Below are 22,012 nucleotides of genomic sequence, written 5' to 3'. Positions count from 1 at the left end.
TGTGGTCCATGTGCCTCGAGCATTCCAAAAATGCCCCCCCCCCAAGTGCCAACTTCCTTTTTTACCCTATGAATAATCATGAAATGTGGACTTTAAAAAAAACAAAATGAGCAACAAAATGGCTCTGATGCACAAAATGGCGACCGGAAATTACCTCCATGTTCATTTCCGGCTGCCTCCAATCCATGGATATGTGGATTTAACCCATTTTTAGCTGGTTTAACATTGAGTATTCTGAGGTTGGGTGCTAATTACCCAACTGCAAATACACAAAACTGCAAGTGTTGGACCTGTGATTAACGAGGTCCTCCTGTACCAGCAGCAGCGGATGTTAAAACTGAGGCCAAGCTAGATGGACCAATGGTCTGATTTGGTATAAGGCAGCTTCCTATGTTCCAAATCTTTATTGCCAGCATTCCCTCACCTCTGTCTAGTCACCTTTAGTTGATTAGATGTTCAAGACACTGTATGGAGTTGTATGTAAGATTTACATCCAAAGTAGAAGTTGTCCATCCACACTGCATTATTTCAATGGAATGCACATTTCCACACCTATTCTGTCCCAACTAATCATGCCCAACTGCATGTAACCAGAGCCGGTGACGTGATAATATTGCTTCAAAGTGATGATGGGCAATGAAACTGCCAGCAAAACATAGCTGGGCAAGCAGAGTTAGCCTGGCAGCTAGGCAATGCGGATGCTTTCCTTCTCCTAAGGACCTGTAGATCAGGACTGAGGGCACAAATATAATTTTGTGTTTCATGTCTGCCGAAGGCTGATTTTCTTCCTCCACAAATGGTTCTGCATCCCCTGAAACAACAGCTAAGCACTACTTTCCAGTAATGGAGCAAAATGGTGAGGAGTATCATTGCTCTAATGCTAGGAGGCTGCTGGAAGTGGAAAAACCTAGGACTGCTCTCTACATTTGTATCAGGATACAGTCCCAACCATTAAGATCAATGTGTGTGTTTCCATTGACTGAAACAGGTTGTGGATTAGATCCTCTCAGAAGAGATGAGCCTGCAGAGTTTTCAGTACAGTAATTCTAATTAGCACTTTATATAATCGAAGGGCTAATAAGCAAAGTGTTTAATGAGTCGTTCAATATTGCAGGCTGGATTTTGGAAAGAGACTACACTGAAGGGTAATCAGCAATAAAAGAACTGGTTCATATGTGCACTTTTCTATCTCAGTGCAAAAGTATTGATTCTTCAGAGAAATGTAATGAGCATGAAGGACACATTTAAGGGCTATTTTTTTAGCTTCAGTTCCTTCATGTTCTTAGATAGCTTTATACAGTGAAGTTCAAAAGTTTACTGTTGCAGGATTTTAAAACTGAAGTTTACCTTAGGAGTGCTCTTCAGAGTCACACACAACATTATCTAGGACTACATGGTTTAATAGGTTTAATATGAAGATTAATCACTGTTTTATCAATAATAGCTACAGTCCTATGCACTAGTAGTATGTCTAATTGAATTCACACTTATTCCAATTAACCATGATGGGATCAAGCTATTTGATAGCATTTACAATGCTCCTTATAATCGGAATACTATAATAATACTATAAGGATACTCTGTATTATATCTGTATGTTAATATACTGTGTGTGTAATTTTAAAATAAATTTTTAATAATAATTAAAGAATTCTGCAAGGTGCATCAGCTTAATCTTAACCATCATTGCAAACAAATTCATAAAAATCACTAACCCTCAAAACAGCAATAACAATAATAATTACACAGGTATAGGAGTGCCTGTGAATAATGGGTGGAGGTAAATCAGCATTCCATCATGTTATTTCACCTTACCCCCTTCCTGCACTTCCATGGTTTCTCAAAGCTTTCCCTTTCCATTATCCATGCTAGAATGGGCATTTTAAAGCTTAGAATTGCCTGCTGAACAAGTATTTCAGTTTTTTAATGAATCCATGGGAAAATGGTTAAATTACAAAGAGAACTCTGGTTTCTCTTCAGATTGTGTGACGTTAAAAGCATACATGGAATCATAAGACCACAACTGGTACTTTCCCACCCTTATCTTTACAGTGGGAGATTTTACTAACTAATAACAAAGCCCAGACTAACTCAGTTTCTCTGGGAAAGTTCCCTTTAGATGGTTTTTATTCAGTATGAGTCTCCTTGATGGGTTCCTCAAAGTGATGTTGTGAATTTCTACAGATTAAACATATCACTCTCATTAGCTTCTATGGAAACATCAAATTTGCACATCCGCAGTAACAGCTAGCTTTAGAGTGTTCCATTGAAATTTTGTGAGGAGAAAGAAAGGGGGAGGAGAAACCTAACAGCTTCTCTGACTGCTGACAGTGGCATGCATTGAGGCACATATCTATATAATTAATTCCTGTAGAGGGGATGCATGGGGATGTGGCAAAATCTGCCCCCACTGCAGCCTCCACGAATGGTGGACCCAGAGGGGGTGACACATGCAAGGGTGGGAGGGAGGAGCATGCGCCTCCTGAGCCGATGAAGCCCTGCCGCCCTGTGGAGGAGGGAGAGATGGCGATGGGCGGTGGGAGGACGACGGGCAGCAGGCGAAGCCCCGCCGCCCTGAGGAGGAGGATGGTGAGTTGGAGTGAGGAGGCGGCTCTGCCGTGAGTAGGAGGGCTAGAGGACAATGGGCAGCAGGAGGAGGATGGTTGGCGAGGAAGCCCTGCTGCCCCTAGGAGGAGGACGGCAAGTTGGAGGGAGGCGGAGGTGGTGGGATGGCCTGGCCCTGGCCCCCCACGGTGAGATGGCGGCGGCATGGGCGGGGGGGGAGGGCTGGGCCTAACTAGAGGCTCAGATGCTCTGTGCCCGGATCCATTAGTTTGCTCCATATTGGCCATTGCTATTCACACTCTAGGAAGCTATTCAGATGAGCAGAAAACAGGGTTACATCCTGAAAGCAGATAGAACGCTATTTTTACCTCATAGCAAACAGACGGGCACATGCTGCAAACCTGGCAGGGAGTGTAAGTGACAGACGATTAACTTTTTCAGGTTCTCTCCAGCCATTGCTAGCATTGTTCGTCCTCCAGCCCCGCCCATGGCAATAGCAGTCCGTGAGTGGACAAAGCAAGCATATGACCCAGGGAGACCACTCAGAGGGCTCCAAGCTGCAGTCCCTCTTTGCTGCTCCCTGATGGGTAGCCTCAGTTAACCCTTTCCTGGCAATTACAGCACTGTCAAAGGAACTGAACTCTGTCCTGATGCCCAAAAGGAGAGAGAAGACTAGAGCAGCTGGAGCTGCCAACCAGCCCCAAAGGAAGAATCACACAGACCCCCAACACACTTCTCAGATCCAGGAGGGACACAGCAGATGCCCCCTGGAGCAATTGCCAGATGCCGATGAGAGCAATTGCCAGATGCCCCCATAAGTAGCCCAGGCACAAGGCACACTCCGTACACCGCAGCATGGTTTGGGAAGGCAGAAGGGGGAACCTTCCCCTCGCCCACTCACCCTCCCCGCAGCTGTGGCTGTGGCCTCCATGGCACCCCACCCCACTGTATAGTGTGTGTGTAGAATGTAAAAAGGAGAACCACACACCCCCACTGCCACCGTTGCCAAGTGGCGACTCTGCCTCCCCATCAATCCACCACTGCCACCCTTTGCTAGCCTCTCTGGGCGTAGGAGGGTGGGCATGTGGGGGAGGGTGTCCCCTTCACATACCTGCCCTGATGCTGCCACTTGCCACTCTTGCAGTGCCAGCAGGGTGGGAGAGTGAGTGGCAAAGTGTCACCCACACCTGCACACCCTTATTGGCACTGCTACCCTCTGCATCTTGATGATGGTGTAGAGGGAGGGTGGGTGGGTGCAGTGTCACACCGAGGCAAATTGGGCACCTGGACTGCCCCCGCCGTGTGGCCCTCTGCTGCTGCTGTGAGCCCCCTGCAGCCACCGCGAGCCTCCCCCCCCCAACTGCCATTGCCGCCATGAGGCCAAACCAGTGACCTTTGCGCGGACAGTCATTCCAGCGGTCGCTCCCACTCCACCAGCAGACGGAAGGAGGAACCGGTGGAGCCCAGAGCGGTGTACTACATAGCCAAGTTTCTCCTCACAACAACCCTGTGAAGTAGGCTAGGCTGAGAGAGAAGTGACTGGCCCAGAGTCACCCAGCAAGTCTCATAGCTGAATGGGGATTTGAACTCGGGTCTCCCCGGTCCTAGTCCAGCACTTTAACCACTACACCATGCTGCAGGCAAGGGCAGCTGCAGGCAAGGGCAGGGACACTCCTGCTCTTGTCCAGTGACTTGCAGGGGACAGGAAGGAGCACAAAAATCCCCATTCAGCCATGAGACTTGCTGGGTGACTCTGGGCTAGTCACTTCACTCTCAGCCTGACCTACTCCACAGGGTTGTTCTGAGGAGGAACTTGAGTATGTACAGTGGGTATAGGAAAGAATCACCCCCTTTGAGAGACCTTAAATTCTGGTTCCCTTACATCCTGAAATGAAAATACAAAGAAAATTCCCTTCACCAGCTGTACTTATCCAATGCAACCTATAACATCCAACTGAAAAACATCACAATTACAGTCCAGAAAAAGTGTCAGAACCAAAAAACAAGAATTACTGAGATTGAAAAAGGATCACACACCCCCCATGTCAATATTTTGCTGAACCACCTTTTGCTTTAATAACAGCCTTGAGTCTGTTGGGATACTTCTCTATCAACCTTGCACATCTAGACGGAGCAATATTTGCCCACTCCTCCATACAGAACTGTTCAAGTTCGGTCACATTGGATGGTAGGTATTGGTGGACTGCTATCTTCAAATCTCTCCACAGATTTTCTATGGGATTTAGGTCTGGGCTCTGACTGGGCCACATGAGGACGTTCACTTTTTTCTCTTTCAGCCACTGTGTGGCCAATTTTGCTGTGTGCTTCGGATCGTTGTCATGTTGAAAGGTGAATCTTCTGCCCATCCTCAACTGTCTGGCAGAGGGTAGCAGGTTTTCTTCCAGAATCTGACGGTATTTTGCCCCATCCATTTTTACTTCTACCCTAACGAGAGCCCCAGTCCCTGAGGCAGAGAAACACCCCCACAACAGGATGCTGCCACCTCCATGCTTCACTGTAGGTATGGTGTGTTGTGGATGGTAAGCTGCGTTGGATTTACGCCAGGTGTACTGTTTGGTGTTGAGGCCAAATAGTTCAATCTTGGTCTCATCTGACCATAAGACCTTTTTCCATTTGGCATCAGAATCTTCAAGGTGCCTTCTGGCAAAGCTCAAACGAGCTTTAATGTGGCCTTTCTTGAGAAGTGGCTTTCTGCTTGCGACCCTCCCGAACAAGCCACATCTGTGGAGCGCTCGTGAAATTGTTGTCACATGCACAGAACAACCACTCTTTGCCATGAAGCCCTTTAACTCCTTCAGAGTGGCCATTGGCCTCTTGGTAACCTCTCTTACCAGTTTCCTCCTTGCTCTTCCATCCAGTTTGGAGGGCCGACCGGATCCAGGGAGGATAGCAGTCCACCAATACCTACCATCCAATGTGACTGAACTTGAACAGTTCTGTATGGAGGAGTGGACAAATATTGCTCCGTCTAGATGTGCAAGGTTGATAGAGAAGTATCCCAACAGACTCAAGGCTGTTATTAAAGCAAAAGGTGGTTCAACAAAATATTGACATTGGGGGCGGGGTGGGGTGATCCTTTTTCAATCTCAGTAATTCTTGTTTTTTATTTCTGACACTTTTTCTGGACTGTAATTGTGATGTTTTTCAGTTGGATGTTATAGGTTGCATTGGATAAGTACAGCTGGTGAAGGGAATTTTCTTTGTGTTTTCATTTCAGGATGTAAGGGAACCAGAATTTAAGGTCTCTCAAAGGGGGTGATTCTTTCCTATACCCACTGTAGTACACTGCTCTGGGCTCCTTGGAGGAAGAGTGGGATATTCTATATTATTAATTCTTCTAGATGGGCCATGCAACCTCCGGGGCATCTGAAAAGCAGTTTGACAGTTCTGTTGGGGGCGCTGTGAAGCGGGAGGGAGCTCAGAGGCTGTCAGGCGAGCAGGCGACAGTCCCTAGCATTGGCAGGGGGAAGCAAGGACTGCGAGACAGAGATAGAAAGACGGAGGACAGAGAGCACGAGCATGAGACTTTGGGGGGGGGGGAGACTTGCGGTGGAGGTGAGCGGGGTGGTGAGAGCGAGCGAGAGCATTGCGGGAATGGCGAGAGACTTGCGGGGGAGGCGAGCAGGGGTGGCGAGAGCGAGCGAGATAGTTGCGGGAGTGGCGAGAGAATTGCGGGGGGCGAGCGGGGTGATGAGAGCGAGTGAGAGCATTGCAGGAGTGGCAAGAGACTTGCGGGGGCGAGCGGGGTGATGAGAGCGAGTGAGAGCGTTGCGGGAGTGGCAAGAGAATTGCGAGGGGCGAGCGGGGGTGGCGAGAGCATTGTGGGAGTGGTGAGAGACCTGCGGGGGAGAGAGCAGGGGTGGCGAGAGCGAGTGAGAGCGTTGTGGGGGTGCAATGCCACATTCTCAGTGAAAGACGACACAGATGCTCTGTGCAGGTTCAGCTATTAAAATGTAAAATGAATGAATAATATGACATGTGTCTGTGCAACTATTCTCCTTAGGGGATAGGGCTGCTATAGGAAGAAGGATTTGAGCTCCCTGCCTGGCATCTCCAGGTTGGGCTGAGCGGGAATCCCGCCTGAGAGCCTCGGGAAGCCACTGCCAGTCTGTGTCGACAGGACTAAGACAGTACTAAGCTGGATGGACTAATGGTCTGACTCAGTGGAAAGCAGCTTCCTATGTTCATATTTTCCCTTGGGCTCATTTGCAAGGTGTCTGCCACTTCAAGGAAGCTCAGTGCTGTTTGCTGGACAGGCTTTCCCCAAGCAAACTTCTGCTGTGCTTTGCAGCCCACTCTGTTATCCGGGCTCTATGGTATCCACAGTTCCACAGCTTTCTGTGGCTCCACACGGGCACTGGGAGGGGGTAGGCAACCTCCCCTGCTTGCTGAACCTGCTTTTAGAGGAGGGGCTGGGAACTGGGTGACCCTCTTTTCACAGAGCACTCTTTGGGAGTTTGCTGTGGTTCCACACGGTAGTGCTAACCCCGCCTTCAGACCTCAAGCCCTGTTTTTGCTGGTGGTGAGAATAGCTTCTTGGTCTCTGTGCTTTCACAGAACGTATTGCAGAACTTTCCAGAGCTAGAATCCTTTTTGCAGAAGCCTCGCCCTCCCTTGTTTGTTCACCCTGTTTCTTGCCTCTTACCTCAGATTAGTCAACCCACTGCAACAGTCATATTGGAGAGCCTTCCTTCATGCTGCCTGTGACAGCTAAGCAAAACAAAAAAACAAGAACAGACTTTTTGTTGGTTATTTCCTCACCTTTTGTTATTTGGTTGCATTTCTCTCTCGTATTCTCAGGTATTCTTTGTATCATTTTTGTGTTTTATTTTTTCAGACCCCATCCCCCTCACCTTTGCCCCTTGGCTTATGGTCATGATGGCAACCTTTAAACTCTGCATGACCTACTTCTGATAACCATCTTGAATACTTACCCTGTCTCAGTGAAATCCATAGAACAGACTTTTGTAAAATTTGTCAGCCATTCACCAGGCAGGCTATCCCGAACCACGCCTCCAGGCCAAATGCTCTTTTGAGAGACAGGGCCCCACGTCCCACTGTTAGACTGGCACACACAACAGCCCCTACTGACCAGGGAAGTGCAACTCTATCTCTGCAAATCTGTGCCATTGCCTGCTGCCAGCTCCAATAGAAGCACAGCTGAACCGGACCATCAGGAGACACCCACCCGCACGTGTTAACTAAGCTGACACCATCAGCCTTGGGAACTTCCCAGCAACTCCCATCCAAGTCAGATGCATCCTGCTCTGTACTGTCAGTAGACGCTTCTAAATGTACTGGGGAGCCACTCAAGAAGATAAAGAGGAAGAAGATGGATAAGCCTCTGGCTCCCAAACCTAAGCAGACGGTTTCTGAGGTGACGTCCTCACTTCTTCAAGTTCCCTCCCACTCTCCCTCAGGGGAGGCGAGCATCCCAGACTCACAGCTGGATCTCAGTCTCGACCAGGAATGTGAATCAGACCATGCTCTCGCTTCCAATACTGGCTACGAACCTGATGCCCCCTATGGCCCTGTTTCACCCTCCTAAGGCAAACATTGTCACAGGCACAGATGCTGACTATCAGAGATCTCTGGACTATATTTTATTTATTTATTTATTTATTTATTTATTTATTGACATTTATATCCCTCTCTTCCTCCAAGGAGCCCAGAGCGGTGTACTACATACTTGAGTTTCTCCTCACAACAACCCTGTGAAGTAGGTTAGGCTGAGAGAGAAGTAACTGGCCCAGAGTCACCCAGCTAGTATCATGGCTGAATGGGGATTTGAACTCGGGTCTCCCCGGTCCTAGTCCAGCACTCTAACCACTCTTGACTCTAAGATGGTAGACAGAGGTTCTGAGAGTTTATTTGGCTCTAAAGACTTTTACCTATTTAAAGTAGATAGGTGTTTCCTGATCTGCTCCTTATTGGTGAACTATCCTGACCCCTTACCATTTACTTTGCTTTCATGAAGTTGCACAAAATACCCCTCTTGGGAGTTGAGATAGGTGGTTGGAAAAAATTGATTGATGTATGAAATAATCTGTTGATTAATGCTGAAGTCTTCCATTCTGATAAATCTTTACAGAAAATATTTCATGTTTCTAGGTTAGACACTGAGGCTACTCACACAACTGGGTGGGTCATGGGGGGGGCGGGGAAGGCTTTGCCAACTTGGTATGAGTTGGGCTGGGCGTCTTGTCTGCTTGATCCTTGCCACTCCTGGTTGATTTGTTAGTGGGGGGCGGGGCGGCGGCAGGGTGGGTGAGCTCCTGAGTCCAGGAGCTAGTGAATTCCTCACATAGGGAGGAAGAGGTTCCCCTAGCTTTGAAAGAAGCAGTGGTCCTCCCTCTTCTGAAGTCTTCATCCGTGGACCCAGAGATATTAGATCATTTTAGACTTATCTCCAATCTTCCCTCTTGGGAAGGTTTTGGAAAAAGTCGTTGCTGCTCAACTACAGAGAATCCCCGATGATGTGGATTTCCTTAACCCTTTTCAGTCAGGGTTTAGGCCACAGCACATCACGGAAGCGGCATTGTTTGCTTTGGTGAATGACCTCTATCGCAGCCTTGATGAGGGGAGCATGCCTCTCTTGGTTCTATTAGATCTCTCAGTGGCTTTTGATACTGGATCATCCTACTGGGTTTGGGAATCAGGGGCACAGTATTGTGCTGCTTCCATTCCTACCTTAGTGGATAGTTTCAGACAGTTTGCATTGGAGGTGAATGCTCTAGCCCATGGCCTCTCTCTTGTGCAGTGCGGCAGGGCTCAGTCCTCACTCCCTTGCTTTTTAACATCTATATGAGGCCGCTGGTGAGGTCATCTGCCGGTTTGGGGTGAGGTGTCATCAGTATGATGATGATACAATTGTACATCGCCACCCTGAGCTGATCTGGGGATGCCATGAATGTGTTGACTCAGTGTCTGAGGCTGTAAGTGTTTGGACAGGCCAAAACAAGCTTAGACTTATTTTCTCCAAGACAGAGTTGCTCTTTTTTAGTACTGGATCTGTCCCAGTTCTGTTGCACTCCCCTTGAAAGAGCAGGCTCGCGATGTGGGGGTCATCCTGGACTCACAGCTCCTGCCGGAACAGCAGGTGGAAGCTGGGGCCTGGGGAGCCTTTGCCCAGCTTTGTCTGGTGCACCAACTGCGATGTTACCTTGATCGGCAGGCCCTGGCAACCATAACTCATGCTCTCGTCAGCTCTCATTTGGACTATTGCAATGTGCTGTACCTGAGGTTGCCTTTGAAGATGACTTGGAAGCTTCAGCTGGCCCAAAATGCTGCAGCCCGGCTGCTTATGGACAACAGAAAATATGACCATGTTTCACATTTGTTGCAGTCACTCCATTGGTTGCCAGTTCACTTCCGGGTCCAATTCAACATGCTGTTTATCACCTATAAAACCCTTCAGGGTTTGCCTCCTTTGTACCTTCAGGACCGCCTCTCCCATCAAACTTCGACCCACCCTGTGAGGTCATCTCAGGTGTGCCTTCTCAGAGTTCTGGGCCCAGGTGGGGTACATGGGGCTCAGGCTCATGGGAGGGCCTTCTCTGTTGCAGCCCCCTCCTTATGGAACAGCCTGCCTCCTGAGATTCATAATGTCACCTTCCTTCTGTCCTTTAAGAAGCTTTTGAAAATTTATTTATTTTGCCAGGCTTTTAGTTTTTAATGTGTGTTTTTTCTCTTGTTTTTGTGGTTGGTTTAATTTATGTAAACCACCTTGAGTCTATGGAAGTCAAGTGGTCAGTAAACAAACAAACAAACAAACAAACAAACAAACAAACAAACAAACAAACAAACAAACCTTCCCGCCAATCAGCAGACTGCTACTCGGAGCATGTCTTGCGCTCCCAAATAATCCACACTGCTGCAAGTAATGTGGATCTCCAGAAGCTGGTATGATACTCTGGTCTCTGTGTGTCCCACAATGCACCACATGATGAGCCTGGTGCATTGGGGGATCCCCGTGTGAGATGGGCACTCTAGGTGCCCGTCTTTGTGCTCTTGGGCTGAAAGAACCTCAAGAACAAACATGATACTGGTGCTGGGGTTAAGGGTGCACTCCTGTGCTTAATCTTGTCTAAAGCTCACCCCTGATTTGTTTTGTATCCAAATATCACCCCAGATTCGGTTTATATTTGCTTGTCTTTGTTTTGGATTTGCACTGATTTGACCACTTAACAAGGTCCTAGGGGCACCAAATTTGGGTGGTGGGTAGGTCCCCACCTACCAACCAAATTTCAAGGCAGTGGGACACTTGGTTGATTTTTAATGAATTCATTTAGTTTGTACTGGTTTTGAATATTTCTGCCATAGGATGCAATGGGGATTCAGAGTTGCCATATCGTAACCCTAACACAGATCCCCACCTTTCATTTTTTTAAAAAGAGGCTAAGCTCTAGCCCTTGTAGAAGTGGAGTTATGAAGCAAAATGTGCAGTCATTTTTAAAGTGTTTGGATTCTTTGCTGAATAATAACTTCCCCCCATAATGAATCCCTATGAGGATTCATTGCACACCTTCATTTATTCTGTTCGTTTTGACTGTCACTGGACAGTGCCAACTGTCAAATGCCATGTGCCAACTACACCCCCACCCCCATCCCCACCCCAGCCTGAAAGGCAGTGGGGTACTCATTTCAATTTTTAGGAATATTGAAATGTTTAGATTCTTTGGTGTCTAATAACTTTTCCTAATAATGAATCCGTATGAGGATTCATGATATACCTTCATTTCTTCTGTTCATTTTGACTGTCGTTGGAGAGTGCCAACTGTCAACTGCCATGAGTCAACTGCACCCCCCACCCCACCCCCATGCACTGGGGTACTAAGTTTATTTTTTTAGGTATTTTTGAAGTATTTGGATTCTTTGATGTCTTCATTACACACCTTCATTTCTTCTGTTCATTTTGACCCCACTGCTTTGCAGGTGGGGGTGGGGAATCAGTGGCATCCCATATTGTGGGTTGCGGCATCCCCACAACCCACAAGCCACTGGGTACTCAGTTTATATTTTTGGAATTTTTGAGGTGTTTAGACTCTTTGGTGTATAATGAATCCTCATAGGGAACCATTATGAGGAAAGCTTATTAGACACCAAAGAGGCTAAACACTTGAAAACAATCCTAGAACATAAACTGAGTAGTACCCCACTGCCTTGCGAGTGGGATTATAGTGTAGTTGGCACATGGCAGTTGACAGTTGACACTGTTGAAAAGAAAGTCAAAATGAATAGGTGCATAATGAATCCTCATAGGGATTCATTGAGGGAAAGTTATTAGACACCAAAGAATCCAAACCCTTGAAATACAGGTGAAACTCGGAAAATTAGAATATCGTGCAAAAGTCCATTAATTTCAGTAATGCAAATTAAAAGGTGAAACTGATATATGAGACAGACGCATTACATGCAAAGCCAGATAAGTCAAGCCTTAATTTGTTATAATTGTGATGATCATGGCGTACAGCTCATGAAAACCCCAAATCCACAATCCCAGAAAATTTGGATATTACATGGAACCAAGAAGACAAGGTTTGTAGAATAGAACAGTATCGGACCTCTGAAAAGTATACAGTGTACTGTGCTTGATTGGCCAGCAAACTCGCCTGACCTGACCCCATAGAGAATCTATGGGGCATTGCCAAGAGAAGGATGAGAGACATGAGACCAAACAATGCAGAAGAGCTGAAGGCCGCTAATGAAGCATCCTGGTCTTCCAAAACACCTCATCAGTGCCACAGGCTGATAGCATCCATGCCACGCTGCATTGAGGCAATAATTGCTGCAAAAGGGGCCCAAACCAAGTACTGAATACATATGCATGCTTATACTTTTCAGAGGTCCGATATTGTTCTATTCTACAACCCGTGTCTTCTTGGTTCCATGTAATATTCTAATTTTCTGGGATTGTGGATTTGGGGTTTTCATGAGCTGTACGCCATGATCATCACAATTATAACAAATTAAGGCTTGACTTATCTCGCTTTGCATGTAATGCGTCTGTCTCATATATCAGTTTCACCTTTTAATTTGCATTACTGAAATTAATGGACTTTTGCACGATATTCTAATTTTCCTAGTTTCACCTGTATAGTGACCAAACATTTTGCTCCATACCTCCACTTCTACAAGGGATAGAATTAATTTTTTAAAGAAAATGATGGCTGGGAATCTGGGAGAATTAATAGGAGGGATCCAGATCTCGAATCGTTTTGAATCGAATCAGGCGCGATTCTATTTGGACCTGAATCTAACCAATGGACCACAGGGGTTATTTGTTTTATCTCCAAATTACCCAAATCAGCTAGATTTGGGTACAAATCAATTTGTATCTGAATCAATTTGCACAGCCCTATTATTCATTATAAGAAACCTCTGAAATATTTTTATGCAGTATTTCCAAGGATGATCAAGAGCTCATTAAATATAGCATTAAAATTTGTATAGTTAGATTTTGGAAACCTAGAATGCTGGATATCAAAAACTGGCAGTTTAAAAACTTGAATATTGTAGTTATAGAAAAAAACCCAATGTATTCAAATAAGAAAGGTTAGAATTTTCTTTTCAGGCAAAATAGCATTATTATATTTGCTATTTGCCAAATAAATATATCATTTTTCAGAACTCTGTTGAAGATGTTGAGAAAACATTTGCATTATTGTTACTGATGTATGCTTTTAAGATTATTATTGCTGTAATATATTTAATTAAAAAATTGATAAGAAAAGGTGCAGAAAATAAACTTCGCAGAAAGAAGTTGTCAGTCATGAAGATTTTGGTTTGTAGACTTAGAAATGCACATGACCATGGCCCTTTTCTCTACTAAGTTGTATGTAAAATGTATAATACAATAAATAACACACAACATAAGATGATCTATACAGAACAAGGTATTATGTTTCACAAACCTAAATTAAATGACAATATGTATTCCCAAAGTTTTTACAATAAAAAGTTTGTCCATTATTTAGCATTAGAGTTCATTTCAGTCCAGTACTATGATTAAAAAGGAAACTACGGTGCCTGTGATTTGCTTAAAAATTATTAATGTAAAACCAACAAAACTGCGGTGCCATTAGCAAGCTAAACATAATGATGCTACTGGCAGTGAAATTGAACTCTTCAAGCATAAGAAGACAATTTTATTTAAACTCAGCCAGCAAAAATGGCTATCCTCAAGAATTAAAACATGGCTGGGATGTGTGTCCTTGAAACTTTTCAACAGTTATGCACTGCAGGTTCTAAAGTCAAGGAGCCACATTAGATGAACTTTGGAAAATGGTCTGCTCTGTAGTTTAAATAACACGTGATGTGCAGGCTAATGATGTAAAACCTGCTGGAAAAACCCCCACACTTCTTATTGTAATGAGACTGTTAAATGAGTAATGGATGCAACTGCAGAGAGCTTTTAGGACAGTGGGAGATTGCTATTTCACACCTCAAGTCCTCCATGTTTTGTATTTACTTTGGAGAAAAAGGTTACTAAAGAATGATTACTACAGGCTGAGATCAGAACAGAAAAAAAGCAGAAGAGAGGGGAAAAATGTGGATGTGAAATGTCTGTGTACATCACAGCAATGATTACAATTTTGTATCACTTCATAGACTGTGGTAGGTTTTGGTCTATTGTGTCCTAAATGGCTCAAGAAGGTGAACCATTTTTTCCATGTCCCAGCATAATCTGTGATGCCCCTTCTCATCAGGGGCGTGGCTGTAATTGCACAAAGTGGGCGAAATGTCCCTGGACCCCTGATGGAGAAGCACTGTGACAGTCCACGCTTCAGTCCTCACTGCTTCTCTAAATAAGAAGGTGGGGTGGTGGTGGCAGCGACCCATCTTAACATTTTTGGCTAAGAACCACTCCAACCTAGCTACACCACTGCTTCTCATGTTACCTTCTTGGCATGAGAGCATTGCAGAATGTCCTTTTCTACATCCACAATGTAAGGTTTGCAGCACTAGGCCATGTAGGAACAGCCCATGCAGCAGCTCTGCCCAACATCAGTCTTGTCCCAGATATCAGAAGGGGCAATGTTGATATGAGAAGGAGCACAGAAGAATTTTTCTCCCACATGGCTTGGAGACCTTGATGTTATTGTTGCTCCCCTGAGCTGTCGGTGACTGACCAGGAGAGGGATCTTGGGGTCATGGTGGACAGCTCGTTGAAAGTGTCGACTCAATGTGTGGCAGCTGTGAAAAAGGCCAATTCCATGCTAGGGATCATTAGGAAGGGGATTGAAAATAAAACTGCTAATATTATAATGCCCTTATACAAAACTATGGTGCGGCCACACTTGGAGTACTACGTACAATTCATGTCACCACATCTAAAGAAGGACATTATAGAAGTGAAAAATGTGCAGAAGAGGACAACCAAGATGATCAGGGACCTGGTGCACCTTCCTTAAGAGGCAAGACTACAACACCTGGGGCTTTTTAGATTAGAAAAAAAGACGACTGTGGGGAGGCATGATAGAGGTCTATAAAATCATGCATGGTGTGGAGAAAGCCAGCAGAGATAAATTTTTCTCCCTCTCACTTAATACTAGAACCAAGAGTCACCCCATGAAATTGATTACCAGGAAATTTAGGACCAACAAACAGAAGTCCTTTTTCAGACAATGCTTAAACCACTTGTGGAATGCTCTGCCACAAGATGTGGTGACAGCCAACAACCTGGATGGCTTTTAGAGGGGTTTGGATGACTTCATGGAGGAGAGGTCTATCAATGGCTACTAGTCAGAGGGTTATAGGCCACGTCCAGTCTCAGAATACCAGTTGCAGGGGAGTAACAGCAAGAGAGATGGCATGACTTCAACTCCTGCCTGTAGACTCCCAGAGGCATCTGGTGGACCACTGTGTGAAACAGGATGCTGGACTAGATGGGCCCTGGGCCTAATCTAGCAGGGATGTTCTTATGTTAGGAACACCAAACATCAAGAAAGACACGCAGAGAGAGAGAGAGAGAGAGAGAGAGAGAGAGAGAGAGAGAGAGAGAGAGAGAGGATCTCTACATCAAGGCATTTTCCAGTGCAAATAAAGTAGAATGACCACATACAATGAGTATGTAGAAACAGATTGAAAATAACAGAATGGGAAATAAGATTTTAATTGTTATCCCCACATTGTAATAGGTATGTATATTGCATTCAATTGATATTGCAGCATTATTTTCAAAGGTTTTACCCATCTATGTGGAAACCAGTGAACTCATTGGTGTCATTCAAACTAATATTTCTTACATTTCCCCTCTGCATTGAGTTATAGGTGTCAGCTTTTTTCTCATTCTCCTTTATCTTGTATTTGGCAGATACATTTTGATACCTCAAGCTGATACATGTTTATAGTAAGTGAACTCCAAACTAGGCAACAAGGATTTTCTCATGGGCAGCCTAACCCAAGCTAGGACAGTCCAGACTGGGTTAGGCTGCTCATGTGGAACACCAGGATTGCTCCCGATCCCAGTGCTTCTGCTGAGCCTAATCCAGCTTTGAAGCCCGGCCTTCACACGACCTTCGTAAGTGCAGCCTGGGCATACACTTGACCCCAGCACCGGGATTCAGGGCACGCAAGCCGAGCATACACAGTGTTGAGTGCCTAGAGTGCCTGACTCATGAGGGATCCCCCAGTGCACCATGCTCATTGTGCAGTGCACTGTGGGATATCTTGAGGCTTGGATGCATTGTCCCAGCCTCTGCAGATCCACGCTGCTGTGGAGATCCGAGCAGCATGGATCATATGGAAGCGTGGTCTGTGTGTCCCACCAACAACCATCGATAGTCTGTGGGGGAAGGTAGGTCCAAACCCTGCCACCCCTCACTGCCCATCCTCTCCACCTCCTGGTTGTGTGAATAGCTTCATTATATTAAATATGGCATTGTTTACTTTGGGACTTATTTGCCCTTTAAAATAGCAGCCACATGGGGGCCTGATCAAGATTGTGCAGAGTTAGGAGGTGTTTAATCTTATTTCTGTACCATTTCCCCATGGAAAATTCAACCACAAAGGTGCCAGGGCAGTAAAGGGCACTTAGGAGGGCTCGTTGGCAGGCAGGTTTGGAGGCATTTTTGGATGACAAAATGGCATGGAAGTAAACGGTTAAACGCCCCTATCTCCACACAATGGTCTCAATCAAGATAGGGCTCCCACATGGTTGCTATTTGAAAGTAAACATAAGTGTCAAACTAGGCAATGATTTTGTTAACATTATATCTAGTTTGGCCCTGAGTTAGTACAGAGCTTTGTAACTGTTAGCTAGATTTCTGGCTCAGTTTCATTTTTTTCTCAAGTGCATAGTATCCCAATCTTCTTACACAAAAGTCTTTTGAGTTCTCAAAGACCCCCTTATATTGATATGCATTTTTTGTGCTGTAGAAAGGTCCATGTCTTAGTTATTTTCTCTGTTAAGCTTGAAGTTTACCAAAGGGCTAGGTCTTAGTATGGGAAGTGTGTTGAGTCACTGAGGCCATACTGTTTATAAAAGGGGAAAAGTGTAGGATGTTAAAATAAAAATTTAAAAAGCATCTCTGGAAGTCTTTGCTGCACAGCAATAAAATATTGAACGCTTCATAAGAGATTATTAAAAAGAAAGTGATCCTATGGAATAAAATAGATTAAAAGGGCTTAAAAAGTTATCCACAACAAAGATACGTTTCTGAAGGTTACAAGTGGTAGCAAACTGCAGTCTTTATTTGAGATATAATTTATCCTTTCAAGGCTTTTAAGAATTACATGAAAAAGATGCACTGGCAGAATGGATATTCGTTTGAACTGTTATAATTCACTCATTTTTGAATAGATAAAGCATGCTATGTAAGATCCTCAATAGCTACCAAATACTTCATTCTTCACTTCAGTACATTATTGGCATATCTTAGAATCTCCTCTTCACCCTTCAGTTCCCACTTAGTGCATTTTTGCAAAAGAGAATTAAAGCATTCTTGCCTAATACAACTTGTAGCACAGTTCTAAAGCATATGTTGGCCAGAATGCTTATTTGAATTACAAATGCTCATAGAAAGGCAAATTGAAGTAGTCACCACAGACAGCAGATTATTGGGGGGGAGGAGGCTGAGTACCCTACTCACCTGCTCAGCATTTCCACCTTGCTCAAATTTGAACAGGATGGAGATGAAGCAGAAGAAGTGGGGGAGTGGAGAGTGGTCTTCTGCAGCATCTCCACTGTTTTCCTTCCCTGATGGTGGTGGGCGGGTGAAGCAAGTGCTGTCATGCCACTGAGACAGGTAGTGATAATGGAGACAGGCTGTGATCAGATCTGATGACCTGACTCGGGCACCCAGATGTCTTGTGCCACCATTGCAAATCCCTATCTCTACTTTCTGCTGCATTACAATAGGGACCTCACATCTGCATCAATGGGATGAGACAGGGCAGGGCAGGAAGAGTCCATAGCAATTTAAACCTCACATCTGGCAAACATCTGAAAGATTCCTGTCAGGCCTTCCTGCTGGCTGCGGGGGGGGGGGAGTACTCACCCAAATGTGGGTCTGCGAAGACGGAGGCAGAGCCAGCTGGGACCTTATACAGTTGCCAGGGAGAGTCAGGACACCCAGGAACTCACAGACCCTGGATGGAACAGCATGGCCTGGCAGGTTGCCTCCTGGTGGCAAAGAGGAGAAGGCAGGTCCTCAGTAGCTGGCAAGACAGGCAACATCTGAAGGAGAGAGGATGCAGGCAGCTACATTGGAGAGGGCAGAGTCAGGTGGTTGGGATTGCCCTGATTGTAGGGCTTTATTTAAGGTTTGGATGGTACATATTCTTTTTATTACTCTCCCATCCTCTATATAATGTTTATTTTATGAAAATTAACTGGAAGCAAGCCTTTATGAACAATCCTTGCTTTTTGACCCATTCACATGTTATGTTCAATGAGTATAGAGTGGACACAGGTACAGATCTGTACACAGGTACAGTCATTCACAGGTTATGTTGAATGCAGGTTCAGAAGTACATTTCCCATACGTACCATGTATTTGAAGGGCCTGTATCCAGGTTCACTTTTAAAATGAACACATGTATATTCATTTACACAAACACATGTACGGGTACACAAACATCTGTACACTCAGACATCTGTACACTCATTATATCTGAACTGGGCTCTTCTCTTCTACATTTCTATATATTTGTTTCCCCGTTTTAATTCAATTAATGTCTTCTTTCATAAGGTTACACTGTTTGTTTGTTTGATTTACAACAAGATAAAAACAATTAAAACCAGTTAACAATTAAAATCAAAACAATAAAAACAGAATAAAACCAATTAAACATTCAAACAGCCACAAACCCTGGGAAACCAGGGCAACCATTTAAAACAATTTAAAACAGTTTACAGTAGTTTTACAACCCTGGAAGGCCAGGCCGTTTTAAGGGCTCTCCTGAAAGACAGTAATGAACACAAATTATGGATTTCTGCTGGGAGTGCATTCCATAGCGCAGGAGCAGCTACAGAGAAGGCCCGCCTCTGAGTTGCCACCAAAGAAACTGGTGGTAACTGGAGACGGATGACCTTAACGTGCGGTTGGGATCATGTGGAAGAAGGCGCTCTCTAAAATAACTTGGACCTAAGCCGTTCAGGGCTTTAAAGGTAATAACTAACACTTTGTATTTTGCCTGGAAACATATCGGCAGCCAGTGTAACTGTTTCAAGACAGGCATAATATGGTCTCCAGGTTGCTCCAGAGACCAATCTGGCTGCTGCATTTTGAACTAAATGAAATTTCCAAAATGCATACAAAGGCAGCCACATGCCCAGCACATTGCAATAGTCAAGCCGGGAGGTTACGGGCTGATGCACGATTGTTTTGAGGTCATCCTCTTCAAGGAATGGGTGCAGCTGGTGAATCAGCCAAAGCTGATAGAAAGCACTCCTGGACATGGCCTCCACCTGAGACACCAGAGTGAGGCCTGGGTCCAGGAGTACTCCCAAGCTGTGCACCTGCTCCTTCTGGGGGAATGTAACCCCATCCAGCACAGGAAGATCTAACTCATCCCTCAGATTCTGAGCCCCCCCAATGAGCACATCCGTCTTGCTTGGATTCAGCTTCAATCTGTTATCCCTCATCCACCCCTTTACTGCCTGTAGGCAATCATTTAGAGAACGAGTGCCATTTCCTGAAGATGAAAAGGAGAATTAGATTTGGGTGTCATCAGCATACTGATCACACCCAGCACCAAATCTCCTGATGACCTTACCCAGCGGTTTCATGTAGATATTGCAAAGCATTGGTGACAGAATGGAGCCCTGAGGGACTCCATATAACAACTCCTGTTTTGAGGAGCAACTGTCACCAAGCTCCACCATTTGGAATCTACCTGAGAGATAGGAGTGGAACCACTGCAAAGCAGTGCCCCCTATCCCCAACTCCCCCAGGCGATCCAGAAGGATACCATGGTTGATGGTATCGAACGCTGCCGATAGATCCAGAAGAACCAGCAAAGTCACACTCCCTCTGTCGGTTCCCCAGTAAAGGTAATCCATCAGGCCAACCAAGGCTGTCTCAACCCCATAGCCAGCTCTAAAGCCAGTTTGAAATGGGTCTAGATAATCAGTTTCCTCCCAAACTGCCTAGAGCTGGTTGTCTACCAACCTCTCGATCACCATGCCCAACCAAGGGATATTGGAGACTGGCCTATGACGATCCATCGCTAAGGTGTCCAGGGAAGGCTTCTTAAAAAGTAGTCTAACGATTGCCTCCTTCAGACAAGGAGGCACCCTACCCTCCCTCAGCGATGCATTTGTGATATTAACTAGGCCACCTCCAACAATCTCCCTGCTAGATAGAAGCAGTCAAATCGGGCAAGGAACAGGTGGTAGGCCGCACCGCCCCAAACACCGCCCCAAGCAGCTTGTCCACATCCTCAGGAGTGGAGTCCAAGTCGGCCCAAATAAAGGAAATTTTGTTCGCAAAGAACCCATTAAAAGCATCACAGCAGAACGACCCTGGGGACTGATTTGAAGTAGAAGGAGCAGAGACCAAACTCCTCACAACTCGGGATAGCTCTGCTGAGCACGAACCTGCAGTCGCAATGTGCGCAGACCAAAATCTCTTCTCTGCACGCACCTCATTCACACAAGTCTTCAAATGGGTCACATGCTGTATCCTGTCAGATTCGAACCAAGTTCTCCTCCACTTGCGCTTTAGTCACCTACCCAACCGCTTCAGCCCCCGCAACTCCTCAGTAGACCAAGGCGCTATTTTTGAAGGAGGTCAGAAGGGACGCTTAGGAGTAATAATGTCTACTGCCCTGATGAGTTTCCTGTTCCAGGTTCCCACTAGGGCTTCGACAGAATCACCAGCTGCACCAACGTCAAAATCCTCCAAGGCCTTTTGAAATCCTACTGGGTCCAGCATCCTTTTTGGATGGACCATCCTAATAGGTCCGCCATGCCTGCAAGGGTGGATTGTGGCTGTGAAACCAACCTTAACCAGGCAGTGGCCCCTCCATGACAATGGGGAAAACACAATGGGGACCCCCCACCCACGGAACACCTTCCTGATCCAAACAAAAGACCAAATCGAGTGTGTGGCTGGCAACATGAGTTGGTTCAGAAACTAATTGGGATAGGCCCATAGTTGTCATGGCTGCTATGAACTCCTGAGCCGCACCAGGTAAGCCAGCCCAAAGTGGATATTTAAGTCCCCCAGCACCAAAAGTCTAGGAGACTACAACACCAACTCCGCAACCAGCTCCGTCAGCTCAGTTAGGAAGTCAGTTGGGCAGCAGGGTGAACGGTACAACAGAATCCCCAATCTATCCCTAGTTCCCAGCCTCAAAAATATGCACTCAGTATAAGTCAACTGTCTCACAGGGGCCCTGGTAAGGGAAATGGTATTCTTATGGACCACAGCCATTCCCCCGCCCCCGCCCTCTTCCCCTAGCTTGCTCTGCAACAGAGTAACCTGGAGGAAGAAGCTGAGCCCACACGCCTCCCCCAACGAGGTCTCAGTTATACATGCCAGGTCAGCCCCCTCATTCATGATCAAATTGTGCACAATTTTGGTCTTATTCTGAACTGACCTATGCAGTCCTTGATGTTTATTGCACAGGATAGTATTATCTTATAATAGTACTTCCCTTTCCCTAAAGTCATCAGACAAGGCTGGTGGAAGCATCATCACTATCCTTGTGATTTGTTTCAAACAACCTCATCCCAACATCAAAGTACTAAGCAGAAAGTCTTTCTATATACTTTGTTATCTTGAGCTTTTTCCTTTCACCTCAGATAAAAACAATTAGATAGAACCACCCATTTATTTAAAATTTAATAATGCAAGAGTATCAGAAGTTGAATAATTTATTCAAAGGCTTATATATAAATCTCATATCTGTTTACCCTAACACAAATTTCATTATTATATTTTGGAGATCTAATCTCTGGATTTAAAATATGTATTTT

At 45.4% G+C, this 22,012-nt stretch overlaps 1 protein-coding gene and 1 long non-coding RNA gene across 9 annotated transcripts in view; one reads left to right on the top strand and one right to left on the bottom strand.

Moving 5' to 3' along the window:
* Positions 1–3,052, bottom strand: part of LOC128323327 (uncharacterized) — a 78,314-nt gene extending 75,262 nt beyond the window's left edge. For both annotated transcript variants that reach the window (XR_008306204.1, XR_008306205.1), the window contains exon 1: positions 2,934–3,052. This is a non-coding gene — a long non-coding RNA (uncharacterized LOC128323327). The remainder of the gene's footprint in view (positions 1–2,933) is intronic.
* CSMD3 (CUB and Sushi multiple domains 3) overlaps positions 1–22,012 on the top strand; it is a 1,041,917-nt gene that overhangs the window by 534,003 nt on the left and 485,902 nt on the right. The window lies entirely within an intron of this gene.

The sequence above is a fragment of the Hemicordylus capensis genome, chromosome 4 (genome assembly GCF_027244095.1).
Source record: "Hemicordylus capensis ecotype Gifberg chromosome 4, rHemCap1.1.pri, whole genome shotgun sequence".
In the NCBI taxonomy this organism is placed as follows: Eukaryota; Metazoa; Chordata; class Lepidosauria; order Squamata; family Cordylidae; genus Hemicordylus; species Hemicordylus capensis.
Note: the sequence above shows the minus strand (reverse complement) of the source record. Positions and strands in the feature narration are given on the sequence as shown.